Source organism: Vulpes lagopus, chromosome 7 (genome assembly GCF_018345385.1).
Source record: "Vulpes lagopus strain Blue_001 chromosome 7, ASM1834538v1, whole genome shotgun sequence".
NCBI lineage: Eukaryota > Metazoa > Chordata > Mammalia > Carnivora > Canidae > Vulpes > Vulpes lagopus.
Window position 1 is genome coordinate 41242884 of NC_054830.1, and position 12218 is coordinate 41255101.

A 12218-nucleotide genomic window follows, 5' to 3' on the forward strand; every position below is an offset into this window, starting at 1 on the left:
CTCATGAGGGACTCAGGAAAATGGGGGTTCTTTTGTCAGCTTCAACATGAATATTTCATTATTATAGGCTCACTAGAAGGAAATAGAAGAGTGAATCTAGATTACCTTTAAGAAGATGACCTAGTTGTTGTTAATAGCATTTCTCCTCATGTCTCTTAGGTGAGAACCTAGCCATGGGGCCAATCTTGGTCACAAGGGTGAATGTGAAATGTAGTCTCTCTCTCTCTCTCTCTCTTTTAGTGAGAGTAAAGGAAAGTTGAGAGATAGTACAAAGAGAGAGAGGACCCAAGAGGTTGCCCTGAAATGTAGTCTTTAGGTAGGTGGCTATGTGGCCAGGAAGGAAAAAAAAAAAGAACAGATTTGTGGGATGAGGGGGTCAGGACAAGGAGGGAAGCAACCAGCAGCCTGCCATTAGCTCTTATATTAAGGTGACCCACTGAGTCTCTCCTTTCACTCTACCATATTTTCTTTATTCTAAGAGTGTGAAAACCAATTTCCAGAATCAATTGGACAAAATAGAAGAAAATCAACTAAGACCTTCATTTTGGCTGTTTGTCTCTGTAAAGATCAGCCCTTATTCTTCTACTATCATTCACCATTCTCACTATTTAGCATTTATCTTGTTTGCTATGGCAAAATTGGAATAAATACAACTATCTTTCAAGATGGCAGTGTCCTGTCATATTCTAAAATCATACAAGAATATCTATATATTAATTATTAACAAGATTAAGAATATATATATGAATTCTAGGCATATATATATATATATATATGAATTCTAGACCACTAACCTGGAAATCTTGAGAAAAAATTTTTTAAATATTTTATTTATTTATTCATGAAAGACACATAGACAGAGAGGCAGAAATATAGGCAGAGAAGTCGGCTCCCTGTGGGGAGCATGCTTTAGGACTTGATCCCAGAACCCTGGGATCACAACCTGAGCCAAAAGCAGATGCTCAACCACTGAGTCACCCAGGTGCCCCTTGAGAAAATTTCTGAACCTTGCCCTTCTCAACTATAAAAGGAAGCTATTGGAAAATATGCTGCCTGAGGTACTTTCCAGATTGAAAAGATTTTGTATCATGTTGGATATAGAGAGATTTAAATGAAATTCCCATCCTCCAAAACTAGGAAGACTTTTCCCAACAAATGGATTCATACTCTAAAACTGTTCTCGGTCCACTGAGATAAGACTTCACTGCACAGGACTTTGGAGCAAACCACCAACAGGAGGGTAAGGTAGTCATAATGAGCATTTGAGCATTTCTGTTTAGAGGGCAAGAAATCTTCTTGATCTTTAGAAGTGATCAACAAATGCCTTAAAGCATGAGATTTGATAACAGTATGATCATAGCTACATAAGTATATTGTTATTAACGTCTGTAAATTACCTAGCCCTTTAAAAAATCCAGTGAAAATATGTGGTTCTGTGACCTGCTAAGGCTGAATCACATGTATTAATGATCCATGGGGCGAAGTACAAGATGTTACCTTTTTATTTGTCCCCAAATGATTGCCCTTTGATTTTTAATACATGTCCTTTTGTTCTTGTATTAAAGGACAAGTTAAAGGAGTATCGACACTCAGTTTACTCTGCAGAATTAATATGATCTTCTTTAGCTTTCTTAGTATCTAAGCTGAAGGTAGCTGCTTTGTACTTCCAAGGTTGCCTTTGAGGACCTACCTCTCAGTGGAACATGCTGCTTTACTTTAGGACAGTAGTTGGCCAGAAAATCCCCATGGATCTCTGACTATTCAGAACTGCTAGACTGAAATGCCATTTCAAAAACTACAGCTCTTCCGCTGAACAATTTTTCTAGGAACATTGCCATATCACTAGCTACCCAGCTTTGCCAAAAGGCAATACTCCTCCAATGGTCCTGGCTCTGGGAATGATACCAAATGATGGTTCAAGCTGGGGATAGGCAGTAAATCAGCAGTAAAAGCTGAAAAATACCCCAGCTCTTAATACCTTTTCTATTTTTTTCCAGATGACTGGCCTATCTCTCTCACCTTCTGCTTCTATTCATGAAAGACCTCCTTTCTCCCCTTCATTTGTGGTCTAATAGTCATATTTTCATTTTACATGGCCTTCCTCAATTGTGAGAGATAAATTCACACCTTTCAAAGCTAATGCAACCAAATTTCCATGTGACTTGTAAGAAATCTAGTCTTTCTTTAGCACTCCCGTGCAACTGTGTGATGCCTGATAGATTAGGATTATTTGTTGAGTGGGAACTGAGTCTGAACAAAGTGTCAGACAGGAGGATGGGAGCCAAGGGAGGGTTTCAAAGCAGCAGCAGAAGGCAGTTTCACTGAATCTCTACTCTGGTTGAAGGCTGCCTTCTGGTCTCCGGTTCCAGCCTTCCAGGAATCTGAGGGAATGAGCTGTTTTAAGTTCTTTGGGTCAAGAAAGGCTGCATTTGTGGCCTGCCTTTGGAAATGTATTTAAAAAAGAAAAAAAGAACCTATCCCTGGAGGTAACATCTATGAAGTGTTGGAAGTGGAAATTTATGAAGTTTGGATGTGGAAATTTAAGTCATTTGCTTCTATTTTGCATTTCTTTAAAAAGACCTCCTTAGCTGGCTAATTTTTTTTCTTTTAAACACTGTTTTCCTATCTTGGTTAATCATTTGTATTCCTTCATCCCTTCCTTCCTCCCTTCCTTCTTCCCTCCTTTCCCTTCTTCCTTTTTTCCTTATGTTCTTTTCCTTTCTCCCTCGCTTAAAATTTATTTGCCTCGAGTAAAGCATATCATGTATGTATAGACTTAATGGCTGCCTCTCCTAAGTTTTGGACTTATTTTTGGGCTATTATTTCCTCATTTATATGCAGTGTCAGAGACTCAGAAATATGCTATTTTCCTTTCAAAAAAATTTGTATTTAAGAACTGACCCTTCATCTTTTTGTTTCAGATATAATGCCTTGATATTCCTTGATATATTTTTGGATATTTGATTTAAAAAGAAGCAGCTAGTCTTGTCTGTTGTATTTTCTACTGTACCCTAGCACCTTGAACAATGACTGATAAATACTAGGATCTCTCTCCCTCTCTCTTTCTCTATATAGCTATAGGTATCTATATATCTTCACGCCATGATCTATATCATCTCCTCACAATAATCCTAATGTCAAAAAACAAATCACAGAGAAAAGACGAGTTGTATATGGAGGAGAAGAGTATTCTGTTGGTCTGGCCAGGATTGAGTTCTGAGTCTTTTGGTCGGAGAATGTTTACCCAGAAGGTGGTCAACTTCTGAGTTCAACTCAGCTCAGTTCAAGGAGCCTTGTGTCTCCTTGACCTTGGAAATGTTTCCTTATATTTTCCCTGTTGGAATTTCATTCAATATCCTATCTTTGTTTCTACTTTAGAAAACATTCCATGTGAATAATGATGCCTCGGGCAAAGAAATTACTCTAGCAGTACAATTTAAACTCAGGACGAATCCTGCCCTCACTTGCATTTGCAATTTGCAATGCAGTCAGTAAGAATTGAGCCCACACATGAACTGACAGAGTCATGGCTCCAAGGTTAGCAATTATTAAAGTTTAAAAGTCCACTAATTCATTTTCAAAATATTTTATTCAGTTGCTTCTGAAGCAGAATTCTGAATTGCCTTTCCTCTGTCGGCTACTATAGTAGTATCCAACTCTGAGGGGAGCTCACAGCTCTAAATATCCTCATTGTTCAATGCACAGAAGAGAACAAAACCAGACTGTAAAGTCAATTTTACTGCTTTAGAGGAGTAAAAATTGGAAGTCAATGATTCTCTTACCATCAAAGAGAACTTAAATTCAACAGAATTTTTTAAAGTGGCATTGTGTGAAAAATTTGGAAAATATCACGGTGTGAAAAAAAAAAAAAGAAACGGAAAAAGAAAGGAGTGTATAAATAACGTAGTCTGCAAAAGCCTGTAACTTTCCCTCATTAATTTTGGAATCGTAAAATAAAATTTACATGTTTTGGTGGAATTGATCAAGCATCAGAAATGGCCTTTTGTAGTGGAAATAAGCACACAGGGCTTTCTTCTACCCTATAATAGTGAATCAATACAAAATAAATAGGAAACAACTTTATGGAACAATGTGGTGAAATTACAGATCATAAGTATCAAGACAAAATTTAAAACCGGTTAACAGTGGAAGGTGCCCAAATTTACGTAGGCAATGATCTGTTAGCTTATCGTAGCAGCATCTTTTGTAAAGAGCAAGCCTCATCACACCTATAAATAAGGAAGGAAAGCAAAAAGGGTATTTTTAATAGGAACGTGGTACCACACCCTTCCAACAGGCAGCGATGGAGGAAAACCAGACCGGCGACCCGTGTCTGGAATACGAGCTGAGTGAAACCACAGGGAGGGGCAGGTGTTTTTTCTTTTCTTCTTCTTCTTTTTTTTTAAATTCGGTTTTGCAGATTAAAGGGACAGCCGTCCTACCTCTTTTGACCATAGATGTTGAAAATGACGAGTGAAGTTTTGGCTTCGTCCCTTGCTTTTTCACCGTGAAATAAAAGTCTAAGCCTGTAGCGCTCTCCCTCCCTCCCTCTCCCTCTCTCCCTCTCTCCCTCTCTCTCTCTCTCTCTCTCTCTCTCTCTCTCTGTGTGTCCCAAGGGAGTGTGCAAAGGGAGGGAAAATCAGCCGCGTGGGTGAGGGTGGGCGCAGAACGAGGACGAGCGCAGAGGCGCTGGCCAGCCTCGGCCCGGAGGGCGTGGATCCGGGCTCAGGCCAGCGCAGGTCCCGCGCGCTCGCGGCCACTGCCCGGGGCGGGAGGGGCCCGGGGGGTCTCCGCCGGCCAGAAACTCCCTTGGGCGCGCCCGGAGCCGCTGGACACCGCACGTGCGTCCCCGGCCGCCAGCCAGCGAGGGGAGAAGTTTCCCGGAGGGAAGGTAGGAGCAGCTCGGAGGGCGCAGACGGCTCAGGTGTGCCTGGGTGGGGGTTACTGTGCTTCTGCTTTGCTCTAGCGCTGCGGCTTCTCCGGGGCAGCGGGCGTGGGGCTCGGCGGGTTGGGGCTTTGCGCGTGGGAGGGGTCAGCTCACTGGAGAGGCGGTGGTGCGCCATAGGGCCCCGTCCTTGCCTAAAGTGGGGGGCAGTCCGAGGTCTCCCAACCCCAACCCGGTAAGAGACGCCCCCGTTCCCAGCGCCGCCCTCTGGTGGCTGAGGCTGGATTCGAACCCAGCGCCGGGTGCGCGGGATACAGTGAACCGGCCCCACGAATCCCCCAGCTCCCACTCTCCGCCTGCTGACGGGTAGGTCAACCCTCTGCCTTTCCTCCAGCCTCCCCCCGCCCCGCCCCGCCCCCGCGCATTGCCCCCGACCCCCTGGGGGCCATTCCACACCGTCCTGGGGACTGCAGCCCTCCCTCCAGGAGGGGGTCCGAGGTTGGCCTGGGTTTGGGGTCAGCCCTGATGGCGCCCCTCCCCGCCCCTGACCGTCTCTTGGGTCGCAGGGCTCCGTTTCCCTCCGCACCCCACCCCGCCCCCGCCTGGCTCCCATCCCGGGGGAAGATTCCAGGTACTGCTGGGGGTTCTGCACACGCTTGAAGGGGGAGGCTCTGAGGACCGCAGGGTTGGGGCGGGGCAGAGAAAACGGGGAGGTTTGGGGGTTCCCCGGTGGGGCAGGGGCCAGGCCGGGGGCGTGGTTGCCATGGCTCCTTGGTAGCAGAGCTGGGGAGCTAGAGATGCCAGTCACGGATGGTCCCTTCTTCTTTGTGCCTCTCTCTCTCTCTCTCTTTCTCTCTCTCTTTTTTGAGTGAGAGTGTGCGTGGGGAGGGAGAAAGTGATTAATCTGGAGAGCAGGGATTGGAGCCTGGAGGCTGGGGGCTGGGAACGCCGGCCCCTTGCTTCCCACCCCTCCTGCTCGCCGCGAGAGCCGCACTTTCTCAGCCGGGGCCAGGGCTGAGGAATTCCTGCGAGGACCCCAGGGCAGAGGAAGCCGCCGTGGCGCGGGCGCAGGTACCCACGCCCCCGGAGCCGCGCCTTGGGGCGAGCCCCCGTGTCAGCGGGAAGGCGGGCGGGGAGGTGATGGGAGGCGAGCGGCGGGGGGCAGGTGTCTAGTGGCGCGGGGGGGGGGGCTCGCGGCTCAGCCCTCAGCCTGGGGCCTGGGGTTCAGCCCCGCCCTTGGGGACCTCGGAGGGGCCCCCAGGGCCGGCAAGTGGCCACCTGGGCACGCGCGTGCGCGGCGGCGAGCCCTCGGGAACGCCCGCGGTGGGGGCGGGGGGCACTTGTGCGCGTGCGCGCGGAGGTGGGCAACCGGGGAGCCACCTGGCCCCGCGCCAGGCCCTCAGTCTCCCGCGGCGCCCAGGTGGGTCCCGGTTCCAGCTCCAGCGTCTCTGTGATGTGTGATTTTTTGGACGTGCCATTTAACTGCTCCGTGCCTCGGTTTCCCCTTTTAAATAATAAGGATAGTATCAGTTACACTTTGCTCATTGGGCTTTTGCAGGACTGGAATGAGCTAATCCAAGAAGACAGTTGAGCTTCGTGTTTAATGCTTAATAAATGAACCCCCTAAATTAGTTATGGTTGCTGATGGCCTTACTGTTACTATTAATTGATCCTCAATTTAATTAGATACGGTGCATTCTCATTTCTCTGCATCTTTATAGAAGGCAAAATACCGTGTTTCCCTAATTTGGGAGAATATGGGTGGGTATTGAATATTACTGCCCCGTACAACTCCTCCAGAGCTCTGGTTTGCAGCAGATCGGAAGATATAAAATGACCAATAGCTGGTCACGTTGGCTTGTCAGTAAATGGATGCAGAGAGAAGCTTAGAAAGCTATTTGGGAAAACTTTCAGTAACAAGGGGGAAAAAAAAAAACGAGTTTATCCTACAGCTTTGTGTGTAAGACTAGGTCCTCTTTCACAGGCTGAGGTTGCAGTTAGGTTTGTCTTAATTTCAGTATCTTGTGATGGACCACTCTATGGCTGTCATGATTGAACTTGGTTCTGGAGTCTAGTGTATAACCCAGCTTTCCATTTTATGGCCTTAAGTGCTGTGGTGGATTTATCTGTAGTAAAGGCAGAGAGTATAGAGTGTAATCATTCCTTGCAAGCTCCTGAATATTGTCAGTGAATAAATGAAGAAAAATAGTTATTTCTTGGCAAGTGTGAGTACTGGCTATGGCAGTTCATTAAAAATCTCTTTCTGGGCATGTTTTTACCCACATCACTGCAGAGGAGTAGGACTATGATGATTAATACATGTTTTTCAGATTGTTCTCTGTTGTATCTATACTTATGGGTCTTTTAAAGAAAAGACTGCCGATGTTCATTGCTACCTCATGGTTTTATTAGGTGCTCCAGCTTATCTGGTGATGAGCAAAACATCCCATGGGCCTAATTGTAAGAATGACAAGATTTGATATTGCACATAATATATTTATTACCTTTAAGTTAATTAATTTCATTTACTGGATTGGTTTTAAATACAGTTTAGAAATATCACTTGCTTACTAAAATATAGGCATGTCTTGTTGGATCTGAGGCAGCTGAAACGGGACATGTGGTCCCATCACAAAGTTCCTTAAGACTTTTACAAAATAGACCTGACCTCGGAAAATATTTGCTGGATAAAATATAGCTTACTTTTGAAGATTTTGAAGATAGGTTGTTTGACCAAAAATTAATTTGTTGAAATAATTAGACTTGTTCAGTTTTTTTTTAAATGGAGGATTAAATAAGGATAATGATCAAGACTGATTTGTGATTCTGCTAGGGGTTTTGGGGGGTTTTATTGTTGTTTGTTTGTTTTAATCTCATAAAGGAAAATTAAGTGATAGAGGGGGCTGGATGGCATCGTATTTGAAGGAATGAGTGTCAGGAAGCCCAAGGAATATCAATTCAGATAGTAGAGTATTGCTTTAAGTTTGACTTTTGCATGACAACACCCCCTTCTTCACAGTGAATATGTCATCTTTAAAAGGTACCTTGAGGAATTAGTGTGACAGCTTGCCTGAAATTCATATGATCATTTACATATTGTTTCCCAGGAGCATTGGCATTAAATGTTTCATTTGTTGGAAATTACTTTGCACTTTGATTTATGACCGCCTACAGTGCCATGGAGTCTAATACATTTGAGAAACAAAAATTTAGCTTTTTACCATTTTGTATTTTCCCCCGAAAATCTAAGCAGTAATGCACATGGAAAGCTTAAGTTAGGCCAAAGACAAAGGATGACATAGAAAACCATGACAGATCTGGAGGTATTGAGTCCTGAATTTGGGGAGCTAATTGACATGCAACGGTATAAGCTAGAGGAGGAAGTTGTCTCTATACTAAGACTGTTTTCAATGATGTGCTGTATTATCTGATTTAATCAGTGTTGCTTGTTATTTTTTCAAACCGAGACCGAGAATACTATATTTTCAATTATGAACATTTTGATTACAGCTTCATTGTAACTAACTAATTCAGTCTGAAGAGAATGCAATTATTATGGTGATTTACATACAATATGCTAAGTTAACACAGCTAATGAATGAAAGCATAATATTCTTTCTATTCATTCCTGGAAAAATATTGTGCTAAGCATTCTTTTAAAGAAAGGATTACATTATTCGCCAGTATTTTATGTCTACCTACAAGTAGAATTGGCATTGAGCCATTTTCTCTGCTATTGAAGTAAAATCTCTCATGTTTTGGCGACCATGCCTCTCCCCCTCTTTGGGATGTGAGGGAGAATGGAAACAATTCCCAATTTAATTAGATATGGTGCTTTCTCCTTTCTCTACATCTTTATTGGAGAAAAGATTCTGTATTTTCTAATTTTGGAGGCTGGTTAACACCTTAAACATTACTAATTACTGCAGTTTATTTTATGTGTGTCGCAATAGTGTAGTTAGTTAATTATAGCTTTCTCATTAGCACCATGTAGAGAATAATGAATTAACACATCCCTTTGATCGAAAGAACATCTAAGTTTATCTTCTGAGAATAAAAGTGTTATTGTGTTACCGAAAGTCACTATAATTTTCCCAAGAAACATATTGGTTGGAATTCTCTAGCACTGGGATAGGAAGCTTGATGAATGAGTTGAATTGATCACAAACAAGAGGGAGTAGAGCTGTGGTTGCTTGGCAACCTAACATTATTCTGCAATTTCTTCTGGTATATTTATCCAGTAAACTAGAAAATTCTGTTTTGTTAACGAATGTTTTTAGTCAGTGCACAAATAGACCATAACTAATTGAGATTTTATGTATTGTGGATAAAAAATGATTCTGCTTACCTTCCTATTGTGTTTAGATAATACAAATACAAAGAAAATGCATATTCTGTTTTCAATTTTTGAAATTTTCTGTGAAAAAAGTATTATTTTCATTTTTATAATAGCTTGTTTATCTCTTTGGAAATGAAAGTATTAGGAATATGTATGTGTGTTTATGTGTATGTTTATACTCAATTTTTCAGTAAGAATCAGAGATAGAGTTTGAACTGAGATGAATTCTTCAAAAATTGTAGTTTGCTGGTTAAACTGAAAATAGAGGTAAATTTAAGAAGGCATAAATATCCAATCCAAATGATGCTGCCAGATGATGGTAATAATAAATGTGTTGAATTTGGCAACTATATAAATGTACTCTCTTCTTTAAACAGAATTTCCTTTCCTGGTGATCTTAAGTGTTCTCTCTTCTGATGTTTGGGTACATCTCATTTTCTCCATAGTTGCAAAGTAGGAGCTAAGCAAAACCATCAGCTGCCTATCTTCTAATCCAACTTTCCCTAACTCTAGGGACTACACAGTACCACTTTCCTATGCAGCCTGTGAATTTTAGTGCTCATCAAAATTCCTTTCTCATATCTTAACATTCTTGGGGACACACGTTCCATTTTATGTATCTCATAAACCTTATATTGTCTGGCACAGTGGGAAACAAACTGGTGCACTGGCTAAAGTAATCAGGCTGCCTGAGTTCAAGATCAAAGTCGACTAACTCCTTGGTATGTGACCTTGGCTAAGTCATTTTAATCCAACGCCGATTTCTTCTATGGAATGGAGGTTAATATCCATGCCAGCTTGTATACATTATTGTGAGCATAATATGGGGCAATCTTTATAGACAGCTTAGAAGAACTTACTGAGCACTCAATAAATTCTGGCTTTTAATTACAGTAATTATCTATGTATTCCATATTCAGTATATGAATGTATAAAGATAGATAGATGTGTGTGTATCCCTTTGTATGTGAATAAGTGTAAACTGTCATCATGGCACAGTTGAATGGAAAATTGTTGATACCTACATCAATTATACAGATATATACTCACAGTGATTGCTACACATATTTGAAAGATCCTAAGAGTACTCGTTCTCAGGATTGACTGACATGAGAATCACCTGGAGAGATTCTTAAAACTACCAACTCAGATGAATTCCATCATAATCCCTGGGAATGGTGACTAAGACTTTGGGTTTTTTGGAAGCTTTGGTGAGAATAATGCACTGGAGGGTTGAGTACCACCAACTTAGGTTGGGGTAGTCTTTAAGGTCATGTTGGCCTAAGGCACTGACTTGCAGTTACCTCGGTGTCATGAAACGTGGTTGGAATAGAAAAAAAAAAAAAAAAAGCTTCAGCAAACCCCTGAGGTTTTTCTTACTAATCCCTCTGGTTTAAAAAGCATTTTAGTCTCTGAAGAGCTCAAATGCACTTTTCATTTACTGTGTATGATTTCATTTCTCAGCCAAATGTCTCTGTGAAGATGGTAGGCAAGAAGTCATTATCCTGATTTTGCAGATGAATGGAGTGAGCCATACTGGAATTAAATAATTTGATTAGATTCATACATTTAGAACAGATCCAGATTCCTGTGACTTTCGAGTCCGGATGTTTCTGTTTTGCCTTGAGATTTCATGTGAGAGAGAATTTTTTTTTTAGGACTAAATAATTGTGTAAGAAAAGTTGTATAGATGTGAATTTCCATCTTTCTTGTAATTTCTTTCTTGTAATCAGGCATTGCAATGAAAAACAAATTTTTTTTTCTTCTAAAGAAGAGGCAGCATAGTCTAAGTAGGATCTAAACTAATGTCCTTTGGACTGAACCTAGCCTACATAGGTGTTTTATTTGGCCCAAGGAATGTTTAAGAAGTATTTCAGCCAATATTTAAAAACGAAGGATTTTAAAAAATAATAAATAAATAAATAAATAAATAAGTAAATAAATAAAAACCAAGGATTTCACATAAAAATTCGTATTTCTTACTTATGTTTAAAAACTTGATATTCTCACAGTATTGAACCTGAGTGTTCAGAGTGCCATTGGCTGAACGTGAAGAACATGTCCCCTTGGCAGTCTTCAAGGACCCAGAGTTTTGTGTCTTCTCTGAGTAACACTTGGTCTTCTCTTGCTTTTATTTTTTAAGCATACTCAAAGAGACAATTGAAGGGAGTTTTGAGAAGGGACCACATCTTTTTGGGCAGGCTGAAGAGCTGTTACTGCCCCCATCCAGTAGGACAGTAGGTAAGAGAAGTTACTGAGGAGGTGAGAGCAGCAGCTCCCGGAAAGGCTGCCAGCCAGGACCTGTAGTCAAGTGGCAGATGCAGATCTTCTGCTCCTTCCTTAGAGTGGCCAAAGTAACCAGGAGTCAGATGGCAGGGGAGCCTGGTAGAAGATGGTATGCAGAGATTGACTCCCTCTGCCCACAGTAGGTTGGAAGACTGTGGAGAACAGATTGGAATCTGGTAGGTTAATGAAGAATACCTAGCACACCTTGAGCCTTAAAATTTATGGAACACAAGCAATGAGGAAGGAGAACCTTTGAATTGCCAAATGTAGAACAAAATGGAAAATCATTAAATTTGTATTCAGGGTCCTCTTCTACTTTGCTTTGTCATTCTCTATCATTCTCTTCTTTCATTGCCCTGGGTGGGCATGTTACCGTTCAGAGGTGGTTTCAGCTGCAGTCTCCAAACTTCCAGACAATTTTGTATGTTCTTCTGTATAATTTCCTCTTTCCAAGATGAGAGCCGATGGCAGAGTCTGATGGAAAAGGCGTATTAAAGCCACTGTGGTAACAGGTTTGCATTTTTAGCAGACGCTCTTCCCTAACAAAAGCTTTTGTTGTAAGGGGTAAGTCTGATGCCAGAGATTGCAGATGTTATGCCTGCAAAGTGGAGATGCCCTCAAATAACAATAGTCTTAACAGCTTAAAGTCACTGTAACCTGGACATTTGAATCTCTGGAGGGATCTCCCTCTTTGGTGTAGTGGTAGCA

At 42.1% G+C, this 12218-nt stretch overlaps 1 protein-coding gene across 5 annotated transcripts in view; it reads left to right on the forward strand.

Annotated features, from left to right (window-relative positions):
* Positions 1–4662: 4662 nt before the first annotated feature.
* CHL1 (cell adhesion molecule L1 like) overlaps positions 4663–12218 on the forward strand; it is a 193895-nt gene continuing 186339 nt past the window's right edge. For 2 of the 5 annotated variants that reach the window (XM_041764397.1, XM_041764400.1), the window contains exon 1: positions 5749–5956. The gene's annotated coding sequence lies outside the window, so the exon portion shown is untranslated. Of the gene's footprint in view, positions 4892–5199; positions 5252–5748; positions 5957–12218 lie in introns of those variants that run through there. The other 3 variants (XM_041764398.1, XM_041764399.1, XM_041764401.1) reach the window with 3 other exon arrangements.